This window comes from Acinonyx jubatus, chromosome A1 (genome assembly GCF_027475565.1).
Source record: "Acinonyx jubatus isolate Ajub_Pintada_27869175 chromosome A1, VMU_Ajub_asm_v1.0, whole genome shotgun sequence".
Lineage (NCBI taxonomy): Eukaryota > Metazoa > Chordata > Mammalia > Carnivora > Felidae > Acinonyx > Acinonyx jubatus.
In genome coordinates, this window is record NC_069380.1 from 3,698,053 (window position 1) to 3,715,366 (window position 17,314).

General features: G+C 43.0%; 1 pseudogene; it reads left to right on the top strand.

The window, feature by feature from the left end:
* The first annotated feature begins 7,630 nt into the window (after positions 1-7,630).
* Positions 7,631-17,314, top strand: part of LOC113601149 (host cell factor 1-like) — a 39,474-nt pseudogene continuing 29,790 nt past the window's right edge.

Below are 17,314 nucleotides of genomic sequence, written 5' to 3' on the forward strand. Positions count from 1 at the left end.
TCTGGAAAAGACGAGAGAAAGACACACATTATAGGAGAGGGCCAGGCTCTCTCGTGCACACTCGCGAAGCGTACAGATTCCCTGAAAGTAAAGATCAGGGATGAAAAACTGGCACAGCCACTGGCGTTTGGCTGGAGTGACTGCATCCAGCGCGTGGGGGGTCACGGGAGCAACCTTTTCACAAAATAGGATCCTACCGTGGAGCCGCCAAAAGAGAAGCCAGCTGACACCCTGTGGGTGTTAGGGTTATAGCACAGAATGTACCCACTGTAAAGGTGTCATCAGTTGTACAAAAGTGATAAAAATAGGAATTCGGGAGAAAGAGAAACAGAAGGATATACAAAAGGGGTGATTATTACCTTCATAGGATGGAGCCAATCGATATAGTCAAATTGAAATCTATAACAAAAGAAAATACAGTTGACCCTTGAACAGTACAGGGGGCAGGTGTGCTGACCCCCAAGCAGTCAAAGATCTGCATAAGACTTCGGACTCCCCAAACCTGAACTACTAATAGCCTACCGTTGATCGGAAGCCTCAGTGATAACATACACAGTCGATTAACACATTTTGTATGTCACATGTTTTCAATTTTTTTAAACGCTTTATTTATTTTTGAGAGTCAGAGAGACAGAGCGTGAGCAGGGGAGGGGCAGAGAGAGAGGGAGACCCAGAATATGAAGCAGGCTCCAGGCTCTGAGCTGTCAGCACAGAGCCCGACGCGGGGCTCAAACCCACAAACCCTGAGATCACGACCTGAGCCGAAGTCAGACACTTAACCGATTGAGCCATCCGGGTGCCCCTGAATATTATATGTTTTATGTACTGTATTCCTACAATAAAGTAAGCTAGGGAAAAGCGAATGTTATTAAGAAAGTCATAAGAAAGAGGGGCACCCGGTTGGCTCAGTCGGTTAAGCATCCAACTCTCAATTTCCGCTCAGCTCACGAGCTCACAGTTTGTGAGATCAAGCCCTGGGTCCGACTCTGCCCTGACAGCACAGAGCCTGCTTTGGATTGTCTCTCTCCCTCCCTCTCTGCCCCTCTCCTGCTTGCACTCTCTCTTTCTCTCTCTCTCAAAAAGAAACAAACATTAAAAAAAAAATCATAAGGAAGAGAAAATACATTTACAGTGGTGCACTATAAAAAAATGCATGTGTAAGTAGACCCACAGTCAAACCCATGTGGTTCAAGGGTCATGACCTTTTTCTTATTTGTAAAGGGGTCACTTAGGATCCTTTACACTCAAATTCCCTAATGCAAATGAAAATTTATCTAAAGCTCAACCTATCTCATATTTTCACTTCGGTTGCCTGTCTTTTGAATTTGAATAAAAATGAACTTAATGTTTTTTTAAAGTTAAAAAAGTCATTTAAAGTTAAAAAAGTTAAAAAAGTCATTCTTGTAAATTACTTCTCTGTTTCACATGGATATGAATATATGCAGAGAGATTGAGTCTATTCCCAAAAATGCTAATGATGGCTAATTTGAATAGAATTTATAGGGTTTTAAAAATTGTGCTTTTTAAAATGCTTTATAATAAGGAAGAGTAACTTTTGGCAAAATCAAAAGGGTACATTACATCAAGTGAAGTTTTTAAAAGTAATAATGTTGCAATTAAAATACAATTTGATTGGAAATCACGAAAATTTAAGACTTTTGCTCTGCCAAACGCTCTGTAAAGAGGATAAGAGGATGAGTTGTAAAACGGGTAGAAATAATATTTACAAACTATACATCTGACAAAACTTGCACCTAAAGTGTCAAGTCTATAAAGTACTCTCAAAACTCAACACTGAAAAAACCGAATCCAATTAGAAACTGAGCAACACACAGAGGTCACCAGAGAAGATGGCAATCGTGTGCAAGAAAAGATTTTCAGCATCATTAGCCATTAGGGAAACGGAAAACCAAAATAAGATATCGTGACAAACTGATCAGAACGGTTAAAATAAAAAATAGAGGTAACAGCTAATGCTGCTGAGGATGCAGAGAAGTTAGATCACTCACTGGTTACTGATGGAAATAACATGGCACAGCCACCCTGGAAAACAGTTTGGAAACTTCTTAAAACCAGAAACTACCCTACGAGCCCACAGTTACACTCTGGGCATTAATCACAGATAAATGAAGAGTTACGTTCACACAAAAAACCTGTGTGGGAATGTTTATATAAGCTTTCTTATTTGTTTTTTTTTTTAAATTTTTTTAACGTTTATTTATTTTTGAGAGACAGAGAGACAGAGCACAAGTGGGGAGGGGCAGAGAGAGAGAGGGAGACACAGAATCAGAAGCAGGCTCCAGGCTCTGAGCTGTCAGCACAGAGCCAACTCTGGGCTCAAACCACTAGATCGTGACCTGAGCTGAAGTCGACCACTCCACAAACTGAGCCACCAGGTGCCCCTATATAAGCTTTATTCTTGAAAGACCGAGCTAGAGGGGCGCCTGGGTGGCTCAGTTGGTTGAGCATCTGACTTCAGCTTAGGTCATGATCTTGAACCCGTTAATGGGTTCAAGCCCCAGATCAAGCTCTCTGCTCTCAGCACAGAGACTGCTTCAGATGCTCGCACCCACCCCCCACCCCCCCCCACCCCCCCACCGCTTGTGCACATGCGCGCACTCTCTCTCAAAAAATAAATAAACATTAAAAAATTAAAAACAAAAGGCCAAACTAGAAATAATCCAAATGTCCTTCAAAAAATTGTCAGATAAGCCATGGTCCATCCACACCATGGAATACTACTCAACCGTAGAAATTAATGAGCGTTAATGTGTTGATACCCATGTTGTGGATGGATTTCAGGGGGATTGTGCTGAGTGAAAAAAGCCAATCTCAGAAGGTTCCATACTGTATGGTTGCATTTATGTAAAATTCTCAAAATATCCAATTATAGAAATGGACAACAGTAGTTGGCAGTGATTAGGAAGAAAATGGGGGGAGGGGGTGGACCTGGCTATGAGGGGTAGCAAAGAGCGCTTTGTGAAGGTAGAACAGCTCTTTATCTTGATTGTGGTGAATCCACATAGGGATAACATTGCACAGACTTGTACACACACACACACACACACACACACATATGAGAGTACTTAGAACCAGTAAAATTTGACAAGCTCTGTGCAGTATACTAATGCCGATTTTCTTATCTTGTTACTATACGGTAGGTGTGCAAGATGTTAGCACTGGGGAAACTGGGTGTAGACATCCTTGTAGGGTTTTTTTGTAACTTCCTGTGAACCCATAATTACTTCAAGGTGAGTTGTTTAAAAATATATAATTCAAGACACAAACAATCAAGTAAAGTAGTATATTTTCAATACATAAATGGTACAATATTTGATGAAGTCAAATAGTCTATATTCTGCAGCAGATAGAATGATTTCAAATTAATGCAAAGCAAGGCTTGTTAGAAATACCAGAAGAAACAATCATTAATGAAAATTGCAGTATAAAAAAATTGTCAGAATTCAAAGCATTTGTGTCATGTAATTACTAAGCTTGATTTCACAGACACACATTTTCCCAGTTGGTGTTCCTTTGAAGAGTATTATGAGAAATGTAAATAGTTGCATGGTCAGGTAAGTGTGGAAAATTCTATATACTCCATCTTCCTCTTGTAGTTTCAGAATTCACTGTTTAAAATTGTTTAACAAGCATCTTCTAAAGCAGTGTACCTATGTCTACTTTAAGCTAACCTAAGGGTTCCCAGGATATTCTCTTTTGATGTAGGACTTCCTAAAACCATTCTTTTCATGTGAAACACCAGGTTTGTCAGAATTGGAAGTGTTACCAACAGGTTTTTTTAATGAATTTCAGAAAGGAAGAAAGGAAGACAGAAAGAAATACAAATACCAAAAGAAGGATAAGCTAGCAGGATGGATAGATGATAGATAGATAGATAGATAGATAGATAATAGATAGATGATAGATAAATGATAGATGATAGATAATAGATAGGTAGATAATAGAATAGATAGATAGATAGATCGATCATAGATAGATGATAGATTAACAGAAGGAAGAGGAAGAGAAGGAGGGGAAGAAATAGAAGTTAGTTTTTCTGCTACATCACTCTTCTTCATCAACTAGCAACCGCATTTGTTTTGTTCTAGCACGAAGCTCAAGGAAGGCCATGCTGAGTTCACCCAAAGTGACAAATGCATTTATATACTTATCTCACTTTTGGAGAGGAAAACCTTGCTTGTGTTACCCTATGTAAATACCCTAAAATAGTCTACTAAACGTTTTGCTAATCAACCATTTTGAACATTGTTGATCTCTGTAAGAAATAAAATAATAGGAAAATGGAATTACATTTTGTTTTAAAAAGTATAAAGATGGTTTGAATAATTCAAAACGCTCGCATTGTTTTTACAAAGAAAAATGCACTTCAACATGTAATACATCTCTGTGAGACACCAGTTAGTTCATAGAGAGTAAATAAGTAATACTAACATCGCCATCAAAACTTTATTCCTGGTGTTAATTATTGGGATGCCTTTGGGGTGCCTGGGTGACTCCGTTGGTTAAATGCTCAACTTCAGCTCAGATCATGATGTCACAATTCGTGAGTTCGGGCCCCACATCAGGCTCTGCGCTGACAGCTCGGAGCCTGGAGCCTGCTTCAGATTCTGTGTCTCCTTCTCTCTCTGCCCTTCACCCACTCACGCTCTGTCTCTCTGTCTTAAAAATAAATAAACATAAGAAATGTTTTTAACTGAAAAAAAATATTGGGAGGCCTTTGAGATGTATCAAGCAGAGAGGTCCTGGAACAAGCCACAGACTGCACATTAAAGTTCAGTGTCACTGAGTGTTGTACGAAGTGCTGTATCACTAAACTGTATCCCTGAAACAAATACTACCCTCTATGTTAACTCACTGGAATTTAAATAACAACTAAAAAAAAAAAAATCAGTGTCATACAGCTATCTCCCATCAGTGACATTTAAGACCAGGGGAAGAATTATTTCAAGATCTTCTGATGTGTTTAAGGGGTTTCAGTCCATATCCCAACTCATCATAAATTCATTGCCCAACCTTGAGCAAGGCACTCAACCTGCGCAAACAATTCACCTTCCTCAGTCTTACTGTAAAGAATGAATCAGACCTATAAATGACAGACAACAGACCCACGGCTGCCAGAGGGGAGGGGGTGGGGGGGGGATGGGCAAAATGGGCAAAGGGGAGCAGAAGGTACAGTTACGAAATGAGTACGTCGCCGGGCTGAAAGGCACCGCACAGAGAACATGGTCAGCGGTGTTTTCACAGTGTTGTATGGTGACAAACGGTCACGATATTTGTGGTGAGCGTGGCCTGATACATACACTGTGGACTCACCATACTGTGCTGTGTGCCTGAAACTCTCTTTCGCTGGTGCTAAGAACTGTATAAAGGGTGGTGAAGGGGTTTATTAGATACTGCCAACAGATAAATAATAACAGCAAGGTAATAATAGATAATAATAGACAGTAATAGACAATAATAGTACGTAGGTCATAGTTAACAACAAAGATATTGCCTGTGAGTCTTTTATTTATTTATTTACTTTGACAAACACACCTTGATCACCATCCTTTCTAACCTTGGTACTAAGTTCCGGGAAAACAATTCACAACTGAGCTGGGGAGCCTACTGCATTCATAAACACAATTACAATCGACAAGTAAATGACAAGTGGGGCATCTGTAATGACAAATACCAAACACGTCCCTGGGAGAAGCTACAAAAGGTAACCGTAGCCAAACGCATAAATAGTAACTAAGAAATGAGGCAAGTATCTTTTTGAAGTGTAAGATTTTTTAAGAGCTAGGACTCTTGGGGCGCCTGGGTGGCTCCGTCGGTTAAATGCTCAGGGCATGATCTCACGGTTCGTGAGTTCGGGCCCCGCGTCGGGCTCTGTGCCAACAGCTCAGAGCCTGGAGCCTGTTTCAGATTCTGTGTCTCCCTCTCTCTGACCCTCCCCCACTCACACTCTGCCTCTCTCTCTGTGTTTGAACCAGCCTTGACCTTCCCGGGTGGCTCCGGCTACTTCCTGCAGCACCTGTGAGCAGTAAACCTCTCCATCTCAATTTCTCCTGTGGTTTGTGTCGAACCACATCTCACCCTTTCTCCAAGGGCCAGGAGGGACTCTGCTGCACTGGTATTAATCTGATACATTCGTACCATGCATGCTGACTAATTAAAACTCTTTGCAACAGTCAACTTTGGAGATTAATTACAGACTTTTAGTAGAATATGTACAAGAAAAATACTTTGGTTTATACCGACTTCAGGAAAACAAGAAAGATGTGGCTTTATCATGGTTTCGTATATACGGTCGCCTCCCTTGAAGGATCAAATTATTACTCAGGGACGGACATCAATTCACGGTCATCCTTTCAAAGGCGCTCTGAGAGATTCGTGCCTTCCCTTCATTTTCCTCACCACCTCTGGAATTCTTCCCAGTCGCCGTTAGCTCCAGACCCCGAGAACGTTTTCACAACCTGAATCCCTGGGTTCCTTTGCATTTTTTCTCAAGCCTGTTAAGCATGATGGAATTCAGCTCTTCTCGAGGCCGCCAGCCTACCGATTGCAGGAGAGAAACCCCAGGGTAGAACAGATTCTGAGCTGCAGTTACTTACGATGCAATTCCAGCTCCTCCCTTGGCCAAACCGCTTTCTGACTCTCTGTCCTCAAGGTGAAATGGAGACAATATTACCATGTAACTTTCAGGGTTGCTGCAGTATTACCAACTCCACCGAATTAATAAGAACACCCTTAGTCCCCTCGTTAATAATTAATCAAATCATTATTAATACTCTTAATTAAGCACACCCTTGTGGTACCCGGGTATCCTGTAAATTCTCAACAAATGTGAGATACAGGACGAGATTTAAGATCGACTTCCTCTCTATTACTTCACTGATCATTTAATTCCAGTGTTCCTATCGATTACTAGTCCATTAGAAAATTCAGCCTATGTGTCAAAATACCATCCGACAGAGTCAAAATATCATAGATATTTAAAATATTAACAGATGCTCACGTTTGTAAGGGTAGAAGACAAAACTACAGAATTTTTCAAACAGAATGAGACCATTTTTCTTGTCTTCCCATGATTCCACGCTGGCTCTAAGCTTTAACCTAGTCCAATTAAGCGTTTCTTGAGGATGCCCGATACGTATCCTTTAATTCACTCCCTTAATTATACTGGGAATCATCAGGGGCCATACTGGGGTTGCAAGCTGAGGGGGGGAAGATCGTCTGGGGACCCCTGCATGCACGTCACCAAAGTCCTGGCCTGTGAAATAGCAGACTTACATTTGAAGGAAAGGCAAGTAAAACTTTTCACGTGCTTTACTGCCCACGGCAACGTGAATGCGAGAAGTGGACATGGGGCGGACTCCATATTTGAGGTCGGTCTTGCTCCCCTGACACCTTTTTGCCACGAAACCCGAGACTGCACGCTTCGCAGCATCCTTCTCTCGGGTCTGTGTTTCAAGCCCACGGTCCTCGCTTGTCCACGGACGACCATGGCTCATGGGGAGTGCGGGTAGGGGCACGTGGCTGCCAGCCTGCCCTGCCATGGCCGCAAGCCCGAATTCTCCCCAGCGGTATTGACACCCAGCGACCAGTGTCCCAGCTCCTTCCTGACATGGGTATGGCTACGATCGCAGTACGCATGACTATGGCCAATATAGCAGTAGCCACCAAAACCAAGCAAATACTTGTATTGATTCATTCAAAAATTACATCTACCATTCACTAAGCCCTTGGGATGCAGCAGTGAAAAACCAGATGGGTGTCTTTTTTGTCGTGCATCTCACATTCCAGGAGGAGGAAATAAACAACCATGTACCGAGTCGGGCGGCGCCACAGAGTGTAAGGAAATCAACGCGGTCAGAGAGACACGGGTGCACCGTGTTGGGATAGGATTCTCAGGAAAGGTGACATTCCAGCAGCGGTTAGGACCGGGTGAGAGAGCAAGCCATGTGGCTCTCGGGCGGAAGAGTACGCGCCGGGCAGAGGGCGAGCAAATGCAGAATCGTGTTGGTTGCAGTCTGCTCGGGTTGCTTAAGGCAAATCAGGGAGGCCAGCATAGCCAGGGCGGGCTGTGGAAGGAGTGGACAGAGATGAGAACACATTGTGTTGGGCACCACGGGACAAGGTCAAAATACCATCCTACAGCGTCAAAATGTCAGAGGTATTTAAAATATTAACAGACGCTCAAGTGTGTAAGTGTACATGACAAAATTACAGAATTTGTGAAACGGAATCAGACCATTGTTACTGTCTTCCCATGATTCCACGCTGGTTCTAAGCTTTAATTTAGTTCAGTTAAGCATTCCTTAGGGATGCACTAGCTTTCGCCTGGAGTGAGATAGGCAGTCCCTGAAACCAGATGTCGAACAGAGAGGTGATAAGATCAGACTTAAGTTTTAGAAGAATCTTTCTGATCGTTATGTGAAGAACAGATTTGAGAGGCTGAGGGCAGGAGCAAGGACGCCTGGTTCATTTACATCTCCCGCGGCCTTCTATGTTGGGTGCTTACGAACGCATTCGTCTATCTACACGTGCCTCACCTGTCCCATTTATTGAGTGCCTGTGTGCCGGGCATCACGCTACTCATAAAGGACCAGAAAGGTGGTTCGGCCGGTTCCCGCGACTAAGGACTTCTAATTTAACGGATGACACTGTTAAAAAATAATGCACAGACTATGGGCGCTAGAATAGAGGGTTGTATGAAACATTACTGGAGGAATAATCATTTCTATTATTATCCCTTTCTAGTCAAATAATTCCCAATATTACTCCTTTGAGGTAAGAGAAGAAAACCGGGGCTGTGCACCAGGAGGTGCCAACAAGAAACAGAAGGAAAGAGAAGGTTCCGGCAAGCCGCCCAAGGGCCCGTGGAATGTAGCTGTGCAGGCTTCGCCTGAACAGACCTGTCCACATTTGGAAGTTAATACCTAGCAAAACATAATATAGGCAGGGTGGAAAAAACAAAGAGAAAAAAGGGGAAAGAAAACACAACGTTGGTGGCCTTGAGGGATTGCAGATCTATGCCCCTGCTTTCCCGCAGGAGCCTGAGAAAGGTTTTAGAAAAGGATTTATGTCCTAACAGGTTCTGGAAGACCTCTGGGAGATAAAGCCCCACTGAAAATCCAGGCTGAGAGGAGCAGTCAACAGACAGGCTTTCCTAAAAATGAATATTTGACAAAATTGAAGAAAGGTCACATTTTGAGCGTGAAGAGGACAAGTGTTTTATATTGATAAAAGGCACACTTCATCAAGACGTCAAAAAAACATTAAGGACTAAACATAGCATTGAAATATAGACAGCAAATAGTTTTAAACATACAAAGAGAGGCTGGCAAACTAGATCCGAGGAGGGAGAAGGAAAAATCCCTCTCAGAAAATGGCAAATAACCTGGGGGAAAAAATGACAGTGTTAAGAATTCGAATATCACGAATATTCAGCTTGCTGCGATAGATATGTAGAGAGAATCGTGCAACAAACAAATAGAAAATACATTCTTTTCAAACACCACAGGACACTTGCAATAATTAGCCAGATGTTAGGTTACTAAAAAATTCTAAAGGAAGAAGTGCTCAAGGCAGAAATTACACAGCCAAGTTCTGATTACAATGTTACAAAACCAGACAGTACACAACCAAAGGCTAGCCCCAAAGAGACTTTCCATGGAAAAAAAATGTCAAACCATTCTTCTAAATAACTCAAGACAGAGGAAAACTCAAAATTAAAATTAACAACTATTCAGCAGTGAGTGGAAATAAAATACCATACATTGAAACACAGAATTTGGGCAAAGCATTAATCAAGGCAAATTTGACTGTGAAGGCATGTATTAGATACAGTATTTAGAAAAATGGGAAATAAGTGAGCGGAGGAGTCAATTCAATAGAGAAGAAAAAAAGCAACAGTCTAAGCCAAAGCAAGGTGCATCAGCCAGCGATGAGGGGTGTAGGCTCTGATTCCAGGAAACCTGCCTCCACCGCTCCCCAGCTCTGTCCTGCGTGGAGTTTTCTGGCCTCTCTGTGCCTTGGCCTCCTCATCAGCAAACCACAGGCTCTTTTAGTTTTCTTAAGGGATTAAGTGAGATAGTAGAGGCAAAATTCTTAGAGGGCCTGACTTAAAGTAAGCATCCAATAAATTTACACTTCTTTTAAGAGGAAGACAACAATACAATTCAATTAGCCAAGGATCCGTTTTCTAGTGGCACAGGTGCATCAAGAGTGGGTTCCATATCCTGTAAATAAGGCCCCTTTATTGAAATCTTAGATCTTCCAAGTATGCCAGGGTAGAGTGCCCATCGATGTCAGAGCAGTCCAGAACGCTTCAGCAATGATGTACATTTAGGGAGACATTAGGGCCAATTCTGTACAGATCCTTTCAGAGGATAGGCAGGGAGCATACACATTCTAGCTCGTTTTGTGAAAGCTGCAAAACCTTGGCTGCAAAAGTGGAACAGGACACTATAATATTAAAAACTCGGCTGATCTCCTATATGAACATACATGCCAAACTCTTAAAGTATCTGCAAACCGAACCCACTTACACATAAAGGGTAATATGAGTGACCAAGCTGAACTTACTTTAGAAACACAAAGTTGGCTTCTCCTTGGGGGAAAAAAAATCAAACAATGCAATTTATAAAGAAGAAAATTAAATGGAATAAAATAGAATAAGATAAAGGATAAAATTCATAGGATCTCAATCTATGCAGAAAAACATTTGAAAAAAATTCAACATTGATTGTTAAAAGCTCTTAGCAACTAGAAATAGAAGGAAGTTTCCTTCGTGTGAAAGAACATAACTATGAAAACGTTATACGCAATGGTGGAATGCTTTATACTTCTATTTGAGGTTGGGAAACAAACTGGGATGCCCATTTTCTCCCCTTCCATTCGCCATTGTATTGGAGATCTTAGCCAATGCAGTAAAGCAAGAAAAAGAAATCAGATACAGTGACTGGAAATGCAGGAGTGTGCCTGGGTGGCTCAGTCAGTTAAGCATCTGACTCTTGATTTCAGTTCAGGTCATGATCTTGCAGTTGATCCTGCCCCATGTCAGGCTCTACACTGATAGCTCAGAGCCTGCTTGGGATCCTCTCCCTCTCTCTCTGCACCATCCCCCTTTCTCTCTCAAAATAAATAATAAGACTTAAAAAAAAAAGAAATGCACGAATATAATCATCTTATGTAGGTAATATGATTATGCACACAAAAATCCAAAACTATCCATGAATGGTTATTAAAAGGAATATTTGAGTTCAGTAAGTTTATTTTATGTACGACCAATATTAAAACTAATTTTTTTCTAAATATCCAAAACAAAAGAATTTTTTAAAACTTTAAAAAATAATTTGAAATAGGGGCGCCAGGGTGGCTCAGTGGGTTAAGCATCCAATTTCGGCTCAGGTCATCATCTCACGGTTCGTGGGTTCGAGCCCCATGTCAGGCTCTGTGCTGACAGCTCAGAGCCTGGAGCCTGCTTCTGATTCTGTGTCTCCCTCTCTCTGTGCCCCTTCCCTGCTCATGCTCTGTCTCTCTCTGTCTCTCAAAAATAAAATAAATGTTAAAAAATATTTTAAATAATGTGAAATAAATCTAATTAAACATGGAAAGTTTCTACACAGGAAATTATAAAACATCAAGGGAAAAAACTGATGTAGAAGAATAAAAGATATGTCATGGTCATAAATTGGAAGGGACAATATTGTAAAGATGTGAATTCTCTCCATATTGATTTATAGATTCAATGAACTATCGTTCGAAATCCGTTTAGGTTCTTTTATGAAATTGGCAGCTGGTTCGAAAACTTATATGGGAATGTGAAGGACCAAGAGTAGCCAAAAGAGAAGAAAATGGGCGTGCCCTAACGGACATCAAGATTTATTTTTAAACTATGGTAAATAAGGAGTCTGGGACTGGGTGCAGAGATAGGCAGACCAATGAGACAGAAGTGAGAGACCCCAGATAAACCTACACACAGACACTTGATTTATGACAAAGATGGTTCTGTAAAGCACTGCATGTGGCCTTCTTGATAAACAGAACTGGGAAAGTGTATGTGTATCTATTGGGAGACAGGAAATAATCTCTAATCACATCTAATCACTCAATCTAACAATGTAGAAGTTGCTCATCCCTTTATTAAAAGCAGTTTTCACTTAGCATAACACTCTCCAGTTCCATCCACATCTCTACAAAAGGCCATATTTCATTCTTTCTCACTGCCCAATAGTATTCCACTGTATATATAAGCCACATCTTCTTTATCCATTTGTCAGTTGATGGACATTTAGGCTCTTTCCATAATTTGGCTATTGTTGAAAGTGCTGCTATAAACATTGGGGTACAAGTGCCCCTATGCATCAGCACTCCTGTATCCCCTGGGTCAATTCCTAGCAGTGCTATTGGTGGGTCATAGGGTAGTTGTATTTTCAACTTTTTGAAGAACCTCCACATTGTTTTCCAGAGCAGCTGCACCAGTTTGCATTCCCACCAACAGTGCATGAGGGTTCCCGTTTCTCCACATCCTTGCCAACATCTATAGTCTCCTGAGTTGTTCATTTTAGCCACTCTGACCAGCGTGAGGTGGTATCTCAGTGTGGTTTTGATTTGTATTTCCCTGATGATGAGTGATGTTGAGCATCATTTCATGTGCCTGTTGGCCATCTGGATGTCTTCTTTAGAGAAGTGTCTATTCATGTTTTCTGCCCATTTCTTCACTGGATTATTTGTCTTTTGGGTGTGGAGTTTGGTGAGTTCTTTATAGATTTTGGGTACTAGCCCTTTGCCCGATACATCATTTGCAAATATCTTTTCCCATTCCGTCGGTTGCCTTTTAGTTTTGTTGATTGTTTCCATTGCAGTGCAGAAGCTTTTTATCTTCATGAGGTCCCGATAGTTCATTTTTTCTTTTAATTCCCTTGCCTTTGGAGATATGTCCAGTAAGAAATTGCTGCGGCTGAGGTCAGAGAGGTTTTTTCCTGCTTTCTCCTCTAGGGTTTTGATGGTTTCCTGTCTCACATCCAGGTCCTTTATCCATTTTGAGTTTGTTTTTGTGAATGGTGTAAGAAAGTGGTCTAGTTTCATTCTTCTGCATGTTGTTGTCCAGTTCTCTCAGCACCATTTGTTAAAGAGACTGTCTTTTGTCCACTGGGGATATTCTTTCCTGCTTTGTCAAAGATTAGTTGGCCATACTTTTGTGGGTCCAGTTCTGGAGTCTCTATTCTATTCCATTGGTCTATGTGTCTGTTTTTATGCCAATACCATGCTGTCTTGATGATTACAGCTTTGTAGTAGAAGCTAAAGTCTGGGATTGTGATGCTTCCTGCTTTGGTTTTCTTCTTCAATATTACTTTGGCTATTTGGGGTCTTTTGTGGTACCATTCACATTTTAGGATTGCTTGTTCTAGCTTTAAGAAAAATGCTGGTGCAATTTTGATTGGGATTGCATTGAATGTGTAGACTGCTTTGGGTAGTATTGACATTTTAACCATATTTATTCTTCCAACCCATGAGCACGGAATGTTTTTCCGTTTCTTTGTGTCTTCTTCAGTTTCCTTCATAAGCTTTCTATAGTTTTCAGCATAGAGATCTTTTACATCTTTGGTTAGGTTTATTCCTAGGTATTATATGCTTCTTGGTGCAATTGTGAATGGGATCAGTTTCTTTATTTGTCTTTCTGTTGCTTCGTTATTAGCGTATAAGAATGCAACTGATTTCTGTACATTGATTTTGTATCCTGCGACTTTGCTGAATTCATGTATCAGTTCTAGCAGACTCTTGGTGGAGTCTACCGGGTTTTCCATGTATAATATCATGTCATCTGAAAAAAGTGAAAGCTTGACTTCATCTTTGCCAATTTTGATGCCTTTGATTTCCTTTTGTTGTCTGATTGCTGATGCTAGAACTTCCAACACTATGTTAAACAACAGCAGTGAGAGTGGACATCCCTGTCGTGCTACTGATCTCAGGGAGAAAGCTCTCAGTTTTTCCCCATTGAGGATGATATTAGCTGTGGGCTTTTCATAAATGGCTTTTATGATGTTTAAGTATGTTCCTTCTATCCCGACTTTCTCAAGGGTTTTCATTAAGAAAGGATGCTGAAATACGTCATACAGAGAAAGACAGATACCATATGTTTTCAGTCTTATGCGCATCCTGAGAAACTTAACAGAAGACCAGGGAGGAGGGGAAGGAAAAAAAATTTAGAGAGGGAGAGAGCCAAACCATAAGAGACTCTTAAAAACAGAATAAACTGAGGGTTGATGGGGGGTGGGAGGGAGGGGAAAGTGGGTGATGGATATGGAGGAGGGCACCTGTTGGGATGAGCACTGGGTGTTGTATGGAAACCAATTTGACAATCAATTTCATATTTTTTATAAAAAAGGCAGTTTCACTACAGAGTGCCCAGGGAACAGTGATCAGCAGCAGCCCCCAAATGAGAGAGATGGTGGCACTAATGGCCAGCGACCACAGCTGCCACCAGCAAGCCTTCCTTCCTTGGCACTCACAGTGCCAAGTGTCCCCACAAGCATCACCATCATCAAAACTATGGCTCTGACACCTGGCACCTGGCCCCGCCACTCTCTGGGCTACTGAAGTGGCCTCTTCACCAGTCATGGCGAGCAACCCAGCCACTCAAACACCTGCAGCTGCCCAGGTGAGGATGTCCATCTCTTCTGCTGTCCACACGTCCACCCATCCTGTCATTTAGGTGCACAGATCAGGGACTATGATAATGGCCTGGCAAAGCCAGGTAGCGACCACGCTGGTGGGTGGGGTCATCAAGGCCACCACCCTGGTGAAAAGCCCCATCTCTATCCCGGGAGGCGGCACTCTGACTTGCAATCTGGGCAAAGTGACATTGGTAGCCCGGATCAAAGGGTCTCTGTCAGCTTGGACCGTCCTAAAGCTGGGGACCTCGGCAGATGGCAAGCCCACCACTGTCATCCGTGCCATGCAAGCCAGTGGGACTGGGACTAAGCCCATCATCCTGGCCATTCCGGCAGGCCAAGCCCAACACAGCACCATCATCGAGACCATCCCCATACCAGCCACAGGCAGGACCAGCAGTCTTGACATCAAGTCCCTTTTCACCACCATCATCACCAAGGTGATGACTTCAGGAATGGGAGCACCCATCGAAATCACTGCTGCTATTCAAAATGCCACTGGCCATGAGAAGCACGGAGTGACCCAGGTGGTGCTAAAGAGGGTCCCTGGACAGCCAGGCAGGCACTATCTTCTGCTCCGTGCCTGTTGAGGGGTGTTCACCTGGTCACGACTGTCACCGTCTCCACCATCAAGCCAGCCGTCACCGTGTTGATCATGAAAAGCATCCCAGATGTCACAACCCTCAGCAGAGGGACAGGCAGCATTCCCACCAGCCTTGCAGAGCTGCGGGCCACCGCACTGGAGCCTCCCTGGCCCATCACTACCTTGGGCACCATTGCCATCCCTTCAAGCCAGATGATCAGCCCCCACTGCTGTCACCTTGCTGGTTGCACAGACCACGGTGATGAGGCTTGGTGGGCGCACCATTGCCACCATCACCATGCAGCCTATCTCCCAGCCTACCCAGGTGCCTCCAATCACAGTGCCCAGGGAGGTCAAGTCCAGCCTGCGCATGACCTTCCTGTGTCTGCTCTAGCCTCACCTACGACACAACAGCCCATGGCCAGTCACCACAGCTGACTTGGCGCAGGGTAACATGTAGCCCTGGACGGTGTCACATAGCCTGGCACTTAGATGCCGGTGGGCTACAACCCACCCTGTGAGACCCATGAGACAGGTACCACCTACACCCCCCCCACAACTGGGGGTTGTGGGAAAGCCTGAGGGTAGGTAGCAGCTAGCTTCCTGCCCACCACCCCTGTGAGATGCACCAAACCACTTCCATCGGTACCACCATATCAGTCGGCCCTGGTGCCCTGCTCCCTGATACTCTCCTCTCCCACAGGACCCTCAAGTCCAGCTTGAAGATGGCAGCACGACTTATTGTCACCCCCAGGCCAGTGCTTCACTGCCAGCTCCTTTCTGGACACAGAGGGTATGTCTCAACCATCCTGTGAGACACACAAGACAAGCAGCATGCCCAAGGCCATGATTGTCACCTCCAACATAAGCTCAAAAAAAGATCCCCCACCATCTGTGACCAAGGACGGGTGGACAGCATCCAGGGCAATGGTGTGAACATCACTGGCCCCAGTGCCATCACATCAACTGTGTCCTTTACACGGATGTGGGCTATGACCCTCGTGATAATTTCCAGAAGGTACCCACTTCCGTTTATGTTCAATTAATACTAGCTGCCATAATGAACTCCAAAATCTGAGTGAGTTAAACCTATGACATGGCTTCTCGCTTAGGTAACAATACTGAGTTTTTCTGGTTGACGTGCACTGCAGGGAAATCCATACATGCAGACTCCTTTCAGGGAGGGGCTCTGGCATCTATAATTTGAGGGTTCATGAGGTCATGCTTAGGGTAGTCGCCACTTCCTTCCATTCCAGCAAGGAACGCAATTTATCCAATTAGAACAAGAGTTCCAACAGAACAGTCTTCGCTCGAGGAGAAAAATTCTAAAATGCCACTGTAGAATTCTACAATTATATTTTTTGTCACTTTTAAAGATGCTTCATTTAATTTATTCATTTTCCTCCTTTCTTTTTTTATGTATAAAATGCAACGTGTGAGCTTTGGTTTTAGTAAGTACAACGGGCTTACACATGCACGGTGGTTCAGTATTATGAATAAATATTCGCAGTTGATTTTGAATAAAATGCAACTAGCATCTTGACATCACACTTTCCCAGGTTTCTCTTAAGGCTTGCCCAGACAAGGAACAAACATTCTTCCCATAGGCGAATCTACTCCTCTTTTCACTCCGCCCAGGGGTCCCTTGACCATCCTTCCCACTCACGGCAGTGTGTGGAAAGCAGGGGTGTTACCAACCACAAAGAGATCACATTCCAGAAATGGAGTGATAATTGCCTAAAGTGTTCAAAAGGAGACATAGTTGGAAGATGTGTTGCTCCATGTGCAGACTTTAAAACTCCCAATAGTAAATTTAAGTGACAAGAAAATGCATTATCAATTACAGTTTCCTTCATACTCTGAGACAGTTTGTGTTAGCATGCTGACGCACAGAACACCTTTGAGAGGCTGGCTGGAGGTCAAGGTTCATGGAGGCAGCACCACGGATGGTGCAGATCATGATAAAGATGCGACCAGCCTTAAATGAATGGAACTAGGGAACTGTAGTATTGTCTCACCAGAGACAGGTTCCAAAGGGTTTGGAAGG